This window comes from Panthera onca, chromosome B1 (assembly GCF_046562875.1).
Source record: "Panthera onca isolate mPanOnc1 chromosome B1, mPanOnc1 haplotype 2, whole genome shotgun sequence".
In the NCBI taxonomy this organism is placed as follows: Eukaryota; Metazoa; Chordata; class Mammalia; order Carnivora; family Felidae; genus Panthera; species Panthera onca.
Window position 1 is genome coordinate 149692552 of NC_138342.1, and position 15810 is coordinate 149708361.

General features: G+C 40.1%; 1 protein-coding gene across 2 annotated transcripts in view; it reads left to right on the plus strand.

The window, feature by feature from the left end:
- GALNT7 (polypeptide N-acetylgalactosaminyltransferase 7) overlaps positions 1-15810 on the plus strand; it is a 145822-nt gene that overhangs the window by 24101 nt on the left and 105911 nt on the right. The gene's annotated exons all lie outside the window — the stretch shown is intronic.

The following is a 15810-nucleotide window of genomic DNA, read 5'->3' on the forward strand; positions in this document are numbered from 1 at the left end:
CATATTCCATGGCTTTGCGTGTAAATTTAAGAATTCATTATCTTCAGAAACAAGGGAGAGATGATGTTGCCGATAATAAAATGAAATTAATATCAGGTTTTGAATCAAATTACTTTTGGGGAGGTGGTTTCATGTGAGTCTTTGATTAAGATTTTATCTTATAGGAGGTAAATGCAGTCTGGCTTTTAGCCATAGGAGCATCCAATCTGAATCCTGAAAACATCCTTTCCGTCTTTTGTTGCTATTAAGAGATCAATGGAAGGTTTTGTAAACCTGAAAACTTCTGGCTCAGATCTCCTTCACTAAATTTCAACCTAGAATCAGTGGTTAAATAGCATATGTTAATTTTCAGTGCTGGTTTAGTAATGCACTCGTTTATAAAATTTGTTTTCACACACACTAAAAGTATCTATAAAACCATTTATTTCCTTTTTTGTTTGAGAGAGAGTGTGTGCAAGTGGGGCAGAGGGTGACAGACTATCTTTTTAAAATTTTTTTTTTATGTTTATTTTTATTTCTGAGAGAGAGAGAGAGAGAGAGAGAGACAGAACATGAGCTGGGGGTGGGGGTGGGGGGGGAGAAGGAGCCACAGAATCTGAAGCAGGCTCCAGGCTCTGAGCTGTCAGCACAGAACCCAACACAGGGCTCAAACCCATGAACCGTGAGATCATGACCTGAGCTGAAGTTGGACGCTTAACCGACTGAGCCACCCAGGCGACATGAGAGGGAGAATATCTTAAGCAACTCCATGCTCAGCACAGAATCTGGTGCAGGGCTTGATCCCACAACCCTGTAATTATGACCTGAGCTGAAATCAAGAGTTGGACGCTCAACCGCCTGAGTCACTCAGGTGCCCCAAAACCATTGGGTTCCTTCAGTTTCAAGACCAAAATACAAAGTGCCTTTGGGATTTGGAATTGACTGTTGGGCTTGATGAAGTATCCTTCAACAAGTTTGTCATACTTTATTTTTACTTGTATGTCCTCATCTCTGAGTATTTATAACTAAATTTAGTTCTTTCTTGAAGCATACTAAAATGATCGATAACATGGATAGGCAACAATCTTCCAAAAATGGAAAGGGATCTGAGTGAGTGGGTCTAGTTCTAGGCTTACTTTGAAGGGAGTTGTATATTTGGAACAGTTGTCTGAACCTAGTGCCTTTCATTGCAGAAGACCTATAAATGCTTGAGTTGGTTCTCTTTGATCACTCTTCCAGGATCATAGGATCATTCTGCAAAGGAATAAAAACAACCCCTTCCCAATGACTTCAATATCTGAATATAGTCCAGAAACATTTTCTTCTCTAGGAACATTGGGTCCTGAAGATAATTTCTCAGTGTAGAAACAGAGTTGTTCTTACCCTGATGAATCTCTTTGAACAATCTGTAATTACCATTAAGAATTTCTTTCATGCCACCTCTGGGATGCAGCAAAGGCAGTCATAAGAGGGAAATGTATAGCAATCCAGGCCTTCCTAAAGAAGAAAGAAAGATTTCAGATACACAACCTAACCTTACGCCTTAAAGAGCTGGAAAAAGAACAGCAAATAAAACTCCAAACCAGAAAAAGACAGGAAATAATAAAGATTAGAGCAGAAATTAATGCTATCAAAACCAAAAAAACCAACAACAACAACAACAAAAAAAACCCCAACAGATCAATGAAACCAGAAGCTGGTTCTTTGAAAGAATTAACAAAATTGATAAACCACTAGCCAGTTTGATCAAAAAGAAGAAGGAAAGGGCCCAAATAAATAAAATCAAGAATGAAAGAGGAGAGATCACAACCAACACAGCAGAAATAAAAACAATAAGAGAATATTATGAGCAATTATATGCCAATAAAATGCGCAATCTGGAAGAAATGGACAAATTCCTAGAAACATATACACTACCAAAACTGAACAGGAAGAAATAGAAAATTTGAACAGGCCCATAACCAGTAAAGAAATCAAATTAGTAATCAAAAGTCTACCAAAAAACAGGAGTCCAGGGCCAGATGGCTTTCCAGGGGAATTCTACCAAACATTTAAGAAAGAGTTAACACCTATTCTCTTGAAGCTGTTCCAAAAAATAGAAATGGAAGGAAAACTTCCAAACTCTTTCTATGAGGCCAGTATTACCTTGATTTCAAAACCAGACAGAGACCCCACTAAAAAGGAGAACTATCGACCAATTTCCCTGATGAACATGGATGGAAAAATCCTCAACAAGATATTAGCCAACCGGATCCAGCAATACGTTAAAAAAATTACTCACCACAATCACGTGGGATTTATACCTGAGATGCAGGACTGGTTCAATATCCGCAAAACAATAAATGTGATACATCACAACAATAAAAGAAAGGACAAGAACCACATGATACTCTCAATAGATGCAGAGAAAGCATTTGGCAAAATACAGCGTCTTTTCTTGATAAGGGTTTTTTTAAAGAGAGTAGGAATAGAAGGATCATACCTCGAGATCATAAAAGCCACATATGAAAGACTAAACACGAATATCATCCTCAATGGGGAAAAACTGAGAGCTTTCGCTCTAAGGTCAGGAACAAGACAGGGATGTCCACTCTTGCCACCGTTATTCAACATAGTATTGGAAGTCTTAGCCTCAGTCATCAGGCAACAAACACAAAGAAATAAAAGGCATCCAAATCGTCCAGGAGGAGGTCAAACTTGCACTCTTTGCAGATGACATGATACTCTATATGGAAAACTCAAAAGCTTCCCCAAAAAATCTGCTAGAACTGATCCATGAATTCAGCAACGTGGCAAGATATAAAATCAATGCATAGAAATCGGTTGCATTCCTACATACCAACAAGGAAGCAACAGAAAGAGAAATCAAGGTATCGATCCCATTTACAATTGCACCAAAAACCATAAAATATCTAGGAATAGATCTAACCAAAGAGGTGAAAAATCTATACACTGAAAACTATAGAAATCTTATGAAAGAAACTGAAGAATACACAACAAAATGGAAAAATATTCCATTCTCCTGGATAGGAAGAACAAATATTGTTAAAATGTCGATGCTATCCAAAACAATCTGCATATTCAATGCAATCCCTATCAACACCAGCATTCTTCACAGAGCTTCACAAATGTATGGCCAACTAATCTATGACAAAGCAGGAAAGAATTGCCAATGGAATAAAGACAGTCTCTTCAGCAAGTGGTGCTGGGAAAACTGGACAGCGACATGCAGAAGAATGAACCTGGACCACTTTCTTATACCATACACAAAAATAAACTCAAAGTGGATGAAAGACCTAAATGTAAGACAGGAAGCCATCAAAATCCTCAAGGAGAAAGCGGGCAAAAACCTCTTTGACCTTGGCCGCAGCAACTTCTTACTGAACACATCTCCAGCAGCAAGGGAAACAAAAGCAAAAATGAACTACTGGGACCTCATCAGAATAAAAAGCTTCTGCACAGCGAAGGAAACCATCAGCAAAACTAAAAGGCAGCCAACAGAATGGGAGAAGATATTTGCAAGCAACATATCAGATACAGATTTTGGATACCAACCCTTTAAAGAACTCATCAAACTCAACACCCAAAAAACAAATCATCCAGTGAAGAAATGGGCAAAAGACATGAATAGACAATTTTCCAAAGAAGACGTCCAGATGGCCAACCGACACATGGAAAAAATGCTCAACATCACTCATCAGGGAAATACAAATCAAAACCACAATGAGATACCACCTCACACCTGTCAGAATTGCTAACACTAACAGGCAACAACAGATGTTGGCGAGGATGTGGAGAAAGGATCTCTTTTGCACTGCTGGTGGGAATGCAAGCTAGTGCAGCCACTCTGGAAAACAGTATGGAGGTTCCTCGAAAAATTAAAAATAGAACTACCCTACAACCCAGCAATTGCACTACTAGTTATTTATTCAAGGGATATAGGTGTGCTGTTTTGAAGGGACATATGCACTGCCATGTTTATAGCAGCACTATCAACAATAGCCAAAGTATGGAAAGAAGCCAGATATCCATCGATGGATGAATGGATAAAGAAGATGTGGTATATATATGCAGTGGAGTATTACTCAGCAATCAAAAAGAATGAAATCTTGCCATTTACAACTACGTGGATGGAACTGGAGGATATTATGCTAAACAAAATTAGTCAGAGAAAGACAAATATATGACTTCATTCATATGAACACTTTAAAGAGACAAAACAGATGAACATAAGGGAAGGGAAACAAAAATAATATAAAAACAGGGAGGGGGACAAAACACAAGAGACTCTTAAATATGGAGAACAAACAGAGGGTTAGTAGAGGGGTTGTGGGAGGGGGGATGGGCTAAATGGGTAAGGGGCATTAAGGAATCTACTCCTGAAATCATTGTTGCACTATATGCTAACTAATTTGGATGTAAATTCAAAAAAATAAAATTAAAAAAAATTGTTTCATGCATACTATGAATGCTCTTAAACAGCTATTTAAACTGATGATGTGGATGAGATAGGTAAAGGAATTTATTTGGTTTCCTCAGATGTGCAGTCTCTTAGACAGTAGACAGACGCTAGATCTGACATGGAATCCAAAGAAGCTTTCAAAAATGTCACATGGGGTTTAATAATGAGGAAAAAGAATACACCTCACCATGTGCCTTCTGTTGACATTTTAATGTAAACCCTAAAACTAAAATGTGCATCTTATTGACATTATACAAAGAGTAACTGTCTTCCCATTGATAATGGAAATTGCTAATAACTGCAAACTGCTTACTCTACTTGCTTTCCCGTGTGAATGAGATACTTAGTTTTGATAATTTACTAATTAATAGGAAAAATGAACTCTTGGACAGTGCATTACATTATATTGCATATAACTGCCTTATAGTTTCCTAGTTCACGTTGTAATGATGGAGACATTAAGTGGGAATGTGACCAAGTTGTTTAAAATGAAAACTTTTTATGTGTTGCGTAACACCTCCTAAAAAGAACTTGGAATTTGGAGCAGCGATAGGTCCTACTAGTTGGTAATATGAAGATTGTTGTTTGGTTGTCATGAAAACAAATTAGTTTGGTGATTATGGTGCCGTAGTGTAATAATGGCCTAATCTCAGAGCACTTTCCATGCGTGTTTCCATGTTTGTAATTTGCTTTACTTCCTGAATATTATCATCATTTATTCCTGTTGTTTAAATATCAGATTGAGGTATATCAAAGTTGGGTTCTTTGCCCAGACAGCCAGAGGTACATTTGAGAGGCATATGTGTTTCAAAGAAGGTGAAATTTTTAAAATTTTCCTCCTGCTCCTCGTCATCGTCGTTGTCGTCGTCGTCGTCCTCCTCCTCCTCCTCCTCCTTGTTTTTTAGAAGGGAAACAGAAGGAACTATATTGTTTGGGATTGTCAAGATATGGATAGTCGGGATCTAATTCCATGAATGCTTTCTTTTTGCAAACTCTGGAAAGTAACCCGAGAGTTTCAGACTCTTATCACTGAAATTATATTCCTCTTAAACCAAATAATACTGCCATGCAGGATTTCTGTAATCTAAGCTTTTATAAATTTATATGGCATCTGAAGCCTATTATAGCATGTTCTCTTTTTTAGAAAAACATTTTTTTTAACTTTACGGTGCAAGCAGAGGGAAAGGGACAGAGGGAGGGAGAGGAAGAGAAAGAAAGAAAGTTAAGCAGGCTCCACGCTCAGCCCCCTGTTGAGATCTGCACTGTATCCCATGACCCTGGGATCATGACCTGAACTGAAATCAACAGTCAGATGCTCAACTGACTGAGCCACTCAGGTACCCTACTAACATGTTCTCTGAGAACAGTAAAGAAATTTCATGTATATGGAGGGAAAGAAAAAATAGGGATAGCTTTGATAAATCCTGGACCAGACTTTTATGATAAAAGTAATTCATTTCCTAATTAACTTAATTCAGAAATGTGGAAAAGACCTTTCTCTTCTTTCTCAAATCTTGTCCTGTAAAAGGATGAAAAATGTCTGTTGTCATCAGAGGTGTTCCTTTTTTTTTTTTTTTTTTTTTTTTTTTTTTTTTTTATGAGCTTAGATTCCATAGTACCTAATGTTGTCAAATATTAAACTCTGGACACAGTTTATTCTTGTCTGGGACCCTTACACGCAGCAGCATAAGCACAAGGGGGAGACGTGATCCTCTTTCTGCTGCTTCATGGCTAGCCAGCTTCACTCGGGTTCTCCCAAATCCCAGACCCAGGGGTGTCCAGGCTCTGGTTGGAGAGAAGCTGGGAGATGAAGAGGTGGAATGTGCAATAGTGGGAGGTGGATGGGCTTTCGAGCCAGAAAATTCTGATTATGAGCCCTGGTCCAGCCTTAGTTCCTAGGTGTAATGGGAGATCTTACTTAATCTTTGAGTCTTACCCTCATGATCTGTAAAATGGAGATTGTACCACCTCATATTGCTGCCAGGAGGATTAAACATTGCTTGATGCATGTTTCCAGGTTAAGGTTCCTGGCCTCCCTTACCCCTATTGCATTCTGGGAAGTGGTTAGGGGAAGCAGGAAGCAGGTGTAACTGGGTGTAGCAGAAGCCCAGGGCTCTGTGTGTGTGCGAAGAAGGAAAGGGAGAAAGTGAGAAGTGGTCGGCAGGAATATAAACCCTAGCTTAACCCTACTTTTCATAACTTCCCAACTGTGGAAAATAACACAAAGAAGTGGCATCTACGAGTCAATACTTCCAGTTGAGAGGAAAATAGTCTTTCTTGCATTTAGCTATTATTAGCCAGCTATTATTTGGCTGTTCTCCCCGCCTTGAGAAAAATATCTAAAGGAAAAGCCCTCCTTTCTTTGGTTGGTTTTGAGTTTTCGGAGTAATAAAAATGTGAGAAAAGGGAAGTATATCAAGGTTAGATAAGGAAGTTTATCAAGTGGGAGATATATGAATAAGTTAACTGACTATTCAGCTTTGCGACCCCCAAATTCTCTTCCTTAGACTACTGCTAACTTACTTCAGTGATCTTACTTAACCTGTTCCTTTAGTGAAAAAAGGCTTGAGGAAAAAGCCACTCTTTAAGCAGTGTCCAGAGTCTCTCATAGAGTAGATATATCTCTGTGGTACTTCCCAGCGTGCCCTCCTGTGAGGGGCTCCATTAACAATACAAAATATTGCTAGGGCCAGATAAGTTGGGCAAAAACTGTTTACTATACCCCCATCGCTTTTATTTATTTATGACTATTTATTTTTTATGTTTATTTATTTTTGAGAGAGAGAGAGAGCATGAGCAGGGGAGGGGCAGAGCGAGAGCAAAGAATCTGCAGCAGGCTCCAGGCTCTGAGCTGTCAGCATAGAATTCGATGAACCCACAAACCATAAGATCATGACCTGAGCTGAAGTCGGATGCTTAACCGACTGAGTCACCCAGGTGCCCCAAATGTTTATTTTTGGGAGAGCAAGGAAAAGCGGGGGAGGGACAGAGAGAGGGAGACAGAGGATCTGAAGTGGGCTCTGTGCTGACAACAGAGAGCCTGATGCGGGGCTTGAACTCACATACCTTGAGATCATGATCTGACCCGAAGTCAGGCACTTGACCGTCTGAGCCACCCAGGCACGCCTCCCCATCCCTTTTAAATTAACAAGTCTGAAAAGTCTTAAAGACATTGATTTAACTTTAATCCCATTATTTTAATAAATATTGTTTGAGAACTTGCCGTGCGTGTGCTGCAGACACCGTCATAGGCTGCCCCAGAGAGGGCTGGGGGAGGTGGAGAGAGACCAGTAAAAGATTGAAATGATGATTTCAGATAACGATGACTACTTTGGACATCTTAAAGCAGTGTGAGTGCTGTGGGTGAGAGGTGAGAACCTTTTTTTTTTTTTTTTAATGTTTATTTATTTTGAGAGACAGAGTGCAAGCAGGGAAGGGGTAGAGAGAAAGGAAGAGAGAGAATCCCAAGCAGGCTCTGCGCATGGTGCTCCGTCTCCTAAACCACAAGATCATCACCTGAGTCAATATCAAGAGTGGGACACTTAACTGGCCGAGCCCCCCGGATATTCCGGAGGTGAGAACCGTCTTTGAGCGATGTTCAGCAAAGGCCTCTTAAAGGTGATACTTGTGGGGCGCCTGGGTGGCTCAGTTGGTTGAGTGGCCGGCTTCCGCTCAGGTCCTGATCTCACGGTCCATGAGGTCGAGCCCCGCGTCAGGCTCTGTGCTGGCAGCTCAGAGCCTGGAGCCTGCTTTGGCTTCTGTGTCTCCCTCTCTCTCTGCTCCTCCCCTGCTTGTGCTCTGTCTCTCTCTGTCTCTCAAAAATAAATAAATGTTTAAAAAAAAAAAAAGTGATCCTTGAGCTGGAGTCTGCATGATAACTGGAATCATGCAGCTGAATAAGACTTGCAAAAATCTTTGAGGATAGAACACTCTAGGCAGAGAGAAAATCAAAACAGGAATTCATGTCTTCTGAAGCACACTTTGAGGAGAATAAAGGCAAAGAGCCTACATGTGAGAAAGATTTCATAATCCCAATTTTGTGTGTCTCATAAATCGTTCATTTCTGTTAGCGTTGTGTGCTAGGTACTATGTGCTACAGACACAGGACAGTTGTTGTTGTTTTTTTTTAATATTTATTTTTGGAAGGGTGCAAGCGGGGGAGGAGCAGAGAGAGGGGACAGAGGATCTGAAGCGGGCTCTGCGCTGACAGCAGTGAGCCCAAGGTGGGGCTTGAACTCATGAACTGAGAGATCATGACGCTCAAGTGACTGAGACACCCAGGTGCCCCAAATACAGTTATGTTTTAAAGAGTAGAGTAGTTCAAAGGCGAAAGACTCCAGATTCAGGGGACAGGTGCTAAGATGTATGATGGAGGCAGCATGTTGTAGTGGTTGAGGCCAGAGGGAGCCTGACTGCCTAAGTTGAAATCCCAGCACTGTCTCATTCTAGTTTTATAACTTTGGACAAGTTATTGAACCTCTGTGACTGAATATTAGGGACCCTGAAGTGTCTCTTTCAGCTGATTGTTAGTTTTTGCAAAGTTCTTGGAATAGTGCCTCCCCTAATGTAGGCACCACTTGCTAAAATAGATGATGATGGTGTGATATTCCTATCAAAATCATTGCCATGGTCGTTGTCAGCATCATCAGAGGGTAATGATATCATCATCATAGAAGACTTCCTGGTGACATAGCACAGCCCAGCTGCCTGGATATCTTTCATTCCCGACTAATAGTGCCCAGGCTTGTCCATGAGTGTCCTATATGATATGATCACTCATTATGTATGAACTATTCTTACTCAGCAAAGGAGATCAAAACTTGCTTTGTCTGCTTTCTACCCAAGTTAATTTTTTTTTTTTTTTTAACAACAAAAAGTTCTGAAGGATTCATAAGCCTTTTGGCAGGCGGGGGGGGGTAGTGGTGGGTGGGCAAGGGGAGAGTTGGTAATAGGGTTGAGGGTAGGAAGGAACAAATTAGAATCTGCAGTCAGCCTTGCTGGAAGGGTTAGGTTAGATGAGAATCCTAGTTCTGTAATAATGATGATCAAAATGACCTTAAGGCACTAAAAGATTCACCGTGTCCCTTCTGAATCAACGAAAGTTAAAATCTATCTGGAATAGTTGTAGCATTTTATTGATTTCTAAATCTTAGAAAATTGGCAATTCGTGTATAGAACAAAAAAACGCCAGTTGTTGCAAACATTCATAACCTGAAGAATTCATTCCCTAACCATTTAGATAAAAATGAGAGATTTTTATATAGCTAAAGAAATTATTAAACTTCTATTTTGTACGTGGAAGAAGCCATTTAGCTAACCAATTATATGTCTAACTCTGTAGCAGCCCTTGGAATTCATCTAATTGCATTCTATTGAAAGTCACTCACCTTTTGCAACATGACAATTTTATGCCAAGAGAACGAAAATGTCAGGTCTTTCCATTACAGAGAGCCAGATCTTCCCTTGCTTAGTTAAGGCAGAAAGAAAGCCACTGAGATTAATCTGTTTTAAAACTATTTTCAGCTATCTGTATGTCATATGTGCTGTCATGTTCTAAGACCACTTTGTTCTTGGACACTGCTTTCTCAAATCTGTAGGTTTCTATTCTTTAAAGAAAGAAAAAACAAATGAATATCTCACTTGACATATCATTTTATTCTAGGGAATCCTAATTAACACACTAATATCAAAGAACTGACAACCTCCTACACATTTTTTTAGGGTTCCATGTGCAAGACTATGTTGTTCTAGTTATTTGAATAGCATGTATCCTTCACAGCTTGCTAATAGCATTTTTTTTTTTTTTTTTTTATGCCTGTCTGGTCTTTAGAATATGCTAAGGAGTGGGAGTGAATGTCTACTCATAAAGGACGTTGCAGGAAGTATATTTTGTAGGGTAGAGTTATTTCCATATTTTTAGTACAAGATTCTGTAATCCTGAAATTCTAGATGGTAGACGGTTGAGTGTTGCTTTTTATTTCAGTGAGACAAAAGTAATGTTCAAAATGGGAAAAAGATTAGAAGAGTCTTTCTCAAATACCACTTTTGAACCTCAGCTTAAAATAGATGTATCACAGAGAATCTTAAGTGAAAGGAAAGAAAGGACATTTAGGAGACAGCTACTGTGTCCTAGGGATTATGATAGGTGTTTTCATTGAGGATTTAATTCTTACAATAAACCGTCATGATCTGTGATCCATCTCAAACTTATTCAGATTAAGTGGTTTACCTAATGGCTTTGTAAATTATTTTTTTGACTTTAATGTCTTTAAGTTCAGAGCCATTTTGTTTTTTTTACCTACCTTTCGCAACTGTGTAATATCTTTTAGAATGAATTTTTATTTTTTCCCCTGATTTTCTTGCCTTCATTTCTCCTTTCTGCCTAATATTTTTTAAATCATAGTTTTACGAACTGTTTTTAGGTAGGCCACCTCATATTCTTTTCAGTATGAGGTAGAATTTTCAAACTAATAAATTAACTAATTACAAACTTGGCCAAAGTTACACAGATCGGAAATGGAAGAGCCAAACATTAACACAAACCCACATATGATTAATTGGAAAGTACTTGCTGTTCTGAAGGCACCTTGTTGCCTTATGGAATCCGGACAAAAATAAAGAAGAAATTTTAAGTGCTTTGAATGAATTCACAGCTATTTGTATGACTAGAATATGATCTATTTTGAGCAAAGAGAACTGGGTTATATTCTATTTCTATATTGAGCCAAACTAGTAAGTCATTTTCAGTCTATAGGATTCACTTCAACATTGTATTAACTTAATGAAAATGCCAACTCCCATTCAGAGCATATAACCAACAAGTGATATCAAAGAGGACATTTTAGAAAAAACACCCTTCTTCTAGTAATTCCTGATTGTGTCTTACAACCTTCCCTGTTAATTGGCTTGGAGTGCCTAGCAATGCTCTGGCCAGGTTGTCCAGAACCCTACAAACATCTTTTTATCAGCTCTCATTAGGATGCCATTTTGCAGCCTTTCCTCAACAGGAAGGCAGAGAACTTTCAGACTTTGGTGTCCTTGTGCCTTTTGAAGTTTTGAGAAAAGGGACAGCCCTATTATAAATGGAGGTCTGATCTTGCGCTTCTAAAGTGAGGAAGAGAGGAAAATCTTTCTAAAAGAAAATACAACAGATCCTATCTTTATGAATTATTGATCAGGAAGTCTGATTTTCAAGTTCATAATATGCATTGATTTTTTTTTTTTCTGATGGTGATTATTGCTATTTCGTAGCAGCCTTGATATTGTACGATACCAACCATTTTCCTTTTGAGAAATGGAAACACTCTTGTATTTCTGAAAACTTGGGAAGCAAACATTACTTAAAAAGTGCTTTTCCTGACTCATCCTCAACGCCAGGCTACTCAGACAGCTAGGGTGAATGAGAACTCTCTGAAAGAGAAGCACAGATTGTTGTGGGTCCAGCCCTGCACCATACGTTGTAGAAGGCAGAAACCACTGCCACCTACTTCTCCCCTAGCCTGTGAGTTGATTCCTAGTGCAGATCTACAGGGGTTAGAGCCTGAAAAATCACTTAAAGAGGGGCTGGGCCTGTCTCCCCGCCTTTGATCATGCAGTCGCCTTTTGTGCTTACCCTCTTTACTTTGTTTCCTGCCTTTTCCATTCTTAGCTAGCTGGCAAAGTCTAGTTCAAATCTTCTCCTCCAGGAAGCCTGACCTGTGCATTCCGGCTCGCAACAACTTCTTCTTTTCTGGGCCAGTTACGGCATCTGTTCCGCCGTATGATCTGGCCCTTGACAGGGATGCTGCCCGGTCTCTCCTCATAAAGGCTATTGTTTTGTCGGATACACACTAGGAGCTTGTGCTGATCTCACAGCATCCTCTTGAGATTGGTACCATCGTGGCCCCAGATTTACAGATGAAGAAACAGAGGTTCAGAAAGATGACCGCTCTTGCCAGTCCCCAAACCACGAAGTAGCGTTCAGAGGCCTGCTTGCTTCCACTGTGTGCATCTGGACTCTCAGACTCATCTGTAGGTTCCTCAAGAGTGTTCTGCCTTTCTGGGTTCTAAGAAATGGCAAATATAGAAAGGAATACGGAAAGATGCGGGGGAGTTACCCTTCTCACATCTGCACAGTGTGCAGTAGCCCCGAGAGGCCTGTTGCTGGGGGTGGGGGTGGGGTGAGGACAGGTTGTCCTTACTGACCAGTCCACGGTCTCCCTCCCACTGAGTAGTTCTGGATTTAGACAACTCAGCGGGCAGCCAAGATGTGACATAGCCTCTGCTGCTGCTGTCTTTGGAAACCACTGTTGTCGTCACCTGGGCCCTCCGTGGAAGAGGGCGCTTTGCTGTCTGTCACTGTGGCCGTCCCAGCTTCTCCATTTACGTCTCCTGTCCCTGGGTCGCTGGAGTTTACCATCCAGTAAGCGGACTCCACGTCTGCTGTCTTTCTGTGTTGCCCCGTGTGTTGACTTGAGTCTGGAATGCGATAGTTTGCCCTCTCCTTCTTTCTCCTAGCTGTCCCAGTTATAACTGTTTTCAGTACCTGGGACTGTCGTAGGCTCTAGAACTTCTCCAAAGGGGACCTGTTGCCCTGTCACTGAGGCTAGTGATGTGCCTGCTACTGCAACATGAAAGTGATCCTGCCGTGAAAGTTGCCACATCACAAATGTTTTCTCGGTTCAAAATTTTGTAGAAACTATGAAGAAGAAGAAAATAAGAATTATTAACCGAAGGTAACTTGCTAAATTTGGGTGTATATTATTCTAACATTTGCCCACATCTATGTATTTTTTCATATAGAATACATAAACACTTTTGAAAAAGGGGAGGTGACTCATTTTACATCCATAATTCAGTCTTTTTCTTTTAAAACTCTTATCTTCCATATCATTAAATACTTTTTTTTAATGTTTATTTTTGAGAGAGAGAGAGAGAGAGACAGAGACAGTGTGCAAGTGGGGGAGGGACAGAGAGAGCGGGAGACAGAATCTGAAGCAGGCTCCAGGCTCTGAGCTATCAGCACAGACCCCATGCAGGGCTCAAACTCATGGACCGCAGGATGAAGTTGGACGCTTAACCAAGTGAGCCACCCAGGCACCCCTCATTCAATACTTTCTAAATTATTTAGAAGTAAAGTTATTAAGTCAAAGCTCTATTTAGGTTGTTTCCCACCCCTCTGCTGTTGTAAGCCGTTCTGTAAGAGATATAGCTCATTTTGTATACACGTTCTTTTGTTGTTGTTGTTTTAAATGTTTTGTTTATTTTTGGGAGAGAGACAGAGTGCGAGCAGGGGAAGGGCAGAGAGAGGCGGAGACACAGAATCTGAAGCAGGCTCCAGACTCCAAGCTGTCAGCACAGAGCCTGACACGGGGCTTGAACCCACAAACCATGAGATCATGACCTGAGCCAAGGTGGTTTGCTCAACTGACTGAGTTATATGTATATATGTGGTACATAGGTTGCCTGTCTCCCCTCATCCGTAGCCTTATAATTTCCTGAGGATAAATTTCTAGAATTTTTTTTTTAAAGTTGGCTCCACGTCCAATGTGAGGCTCAAACTCATGACCCCAAGATCAAGAGTCACATGTTCTACTAACTGATCCAGCCAGGCACCTCCATTCCTAGAATTTTAATTGTTGGGTCAAAGAGTATGCCTTTTACACAGGTGTAAGTTTATTCTCTTACTAATAAATGAAAACCACATTATCATTTCATATTGTGTCTATTTTGTAGGTAAAGAAATCTTGTTTTTATATTACTAATAAAGTCAGGCAGGGGCACCTGGGTGGCTCAGTTGGTTAAGTGTCTGACTTTGGCGCAGGTCATGATCTCGCAGTTTGTGGGTTCGAGTCCTACATTGGGCTCTCTGCTGATAGCTCAGAACTTGGAGCCTGCTTCAGATTCTGTGTCTGAATCTGTGTCTGCCTCTCTCTTGGCCCCTCCCTGGCTTGCACTCTAGCTCTCTATCTCAAAAATAAATAAACATTTAAAAAATTTTAGGTTGGACATCATTTTTATTGCTAACCTTTTGAAGTCATCTTTTGTAAATTACCCGCTTATGTTTTCCCCCATTCTCTTCCATAGATGTGTTTGTTTTTTCCTAAAAATTCGCGAGAGATTTTTTTGTGGAGGGTTGAGGGGTGTCTGGGATTTAAGACTATTAACACTTTGGTTGCCATATATATTATAAATACTTGGACAGCTTTTTGTCTTTCATTTTTATTTTTATTTTTTTATATGTTAAAGTTTATTTATTTTGGGAGAGAGCCTGGGTGCACATGCATGAGCATGGGGGAGGGGCAGAGAGAGAGAATCCCAAGCAGGCTCCACAGGGTAGAGCTTAATACAGGGCTCTATCCCTCAAACCCTAAGATCATGACCTGAGCCAAAATCAGGAGTCAGGCACTTAACTGACTGAGCCACCCAGACACCCCATTTTTTCATATTCTAAATTAAAATATTACTCATGGTTAAAGATTTAAATCTTTAAAAAGTGAAAAACTACAGTCTAGACTGTTTCTCCAATAACATTAGAAAATAGGCAATTCTTCCTGTTTTTGATTTAACAATGGAAAATTTCTATTTGCTCCTTGATATAAAAGATGCAAATTTGACCTACTCTTTTTTTTTTTAACCTCTGATTCTAGTAAAAGTTGAGATTTTTTAAAATTTTAATGTTTGTTTATTTTTGAGAAAGAGAGACTGAGTGCAAGTGGGGAGGGGCAGAGAGAGAGGGAGACCCAGAATCTGAAGCAGGCTCCAGGCTCTGAGCTGTCAGCACAGAGCCTGATGCAGAGCTCAGACCTACGAACCATGAGATCATGACTTGAGCTGAAGTCTAACACTCAACCAACTGAGCCACAAGGTGCCCCTAAAAGTTGAGATTTTTAAATGTTCTTCTCTTTATGACTCAAAATAACACACCTCATCTCCTGTTTTTGTATTACATTCTCAGCCTCTCTCAACCCCCAACTTTATAAAATGAGAATATTAGCATCTGTACCCTTTCGACCCACCTTCACTCTCCTGCTCATCTACACCTGGGCATTCTGAGACCAGAGCTTTTCCAGAAGTTTCCCTGTCCTCTGTAGTCTTCACGGGACTGGCATCCATCTCCAAAGCCCCTCTTTCAGCCTGGTTCATGTCTCAGCCCTCTCTCATTTGCTTCCTGTCTTCCAGAAAGACTCCTTTCTGCTTATGCCTTTCTCTTATTACAAGTTTCCTTTCTTGTACCTATGTCTTAAATTAAATTCTCAGGAAGATGAGAATGTGCCTAGCCTGCCTTCTCCAGCTAAACTTTACAGTGGCTTTGGATATAGAGAATTAAAAAAAAAAAATTGTTTTTCTATAATCAAACCTACCAATGATTTATTTTGGTTTCTACCTTT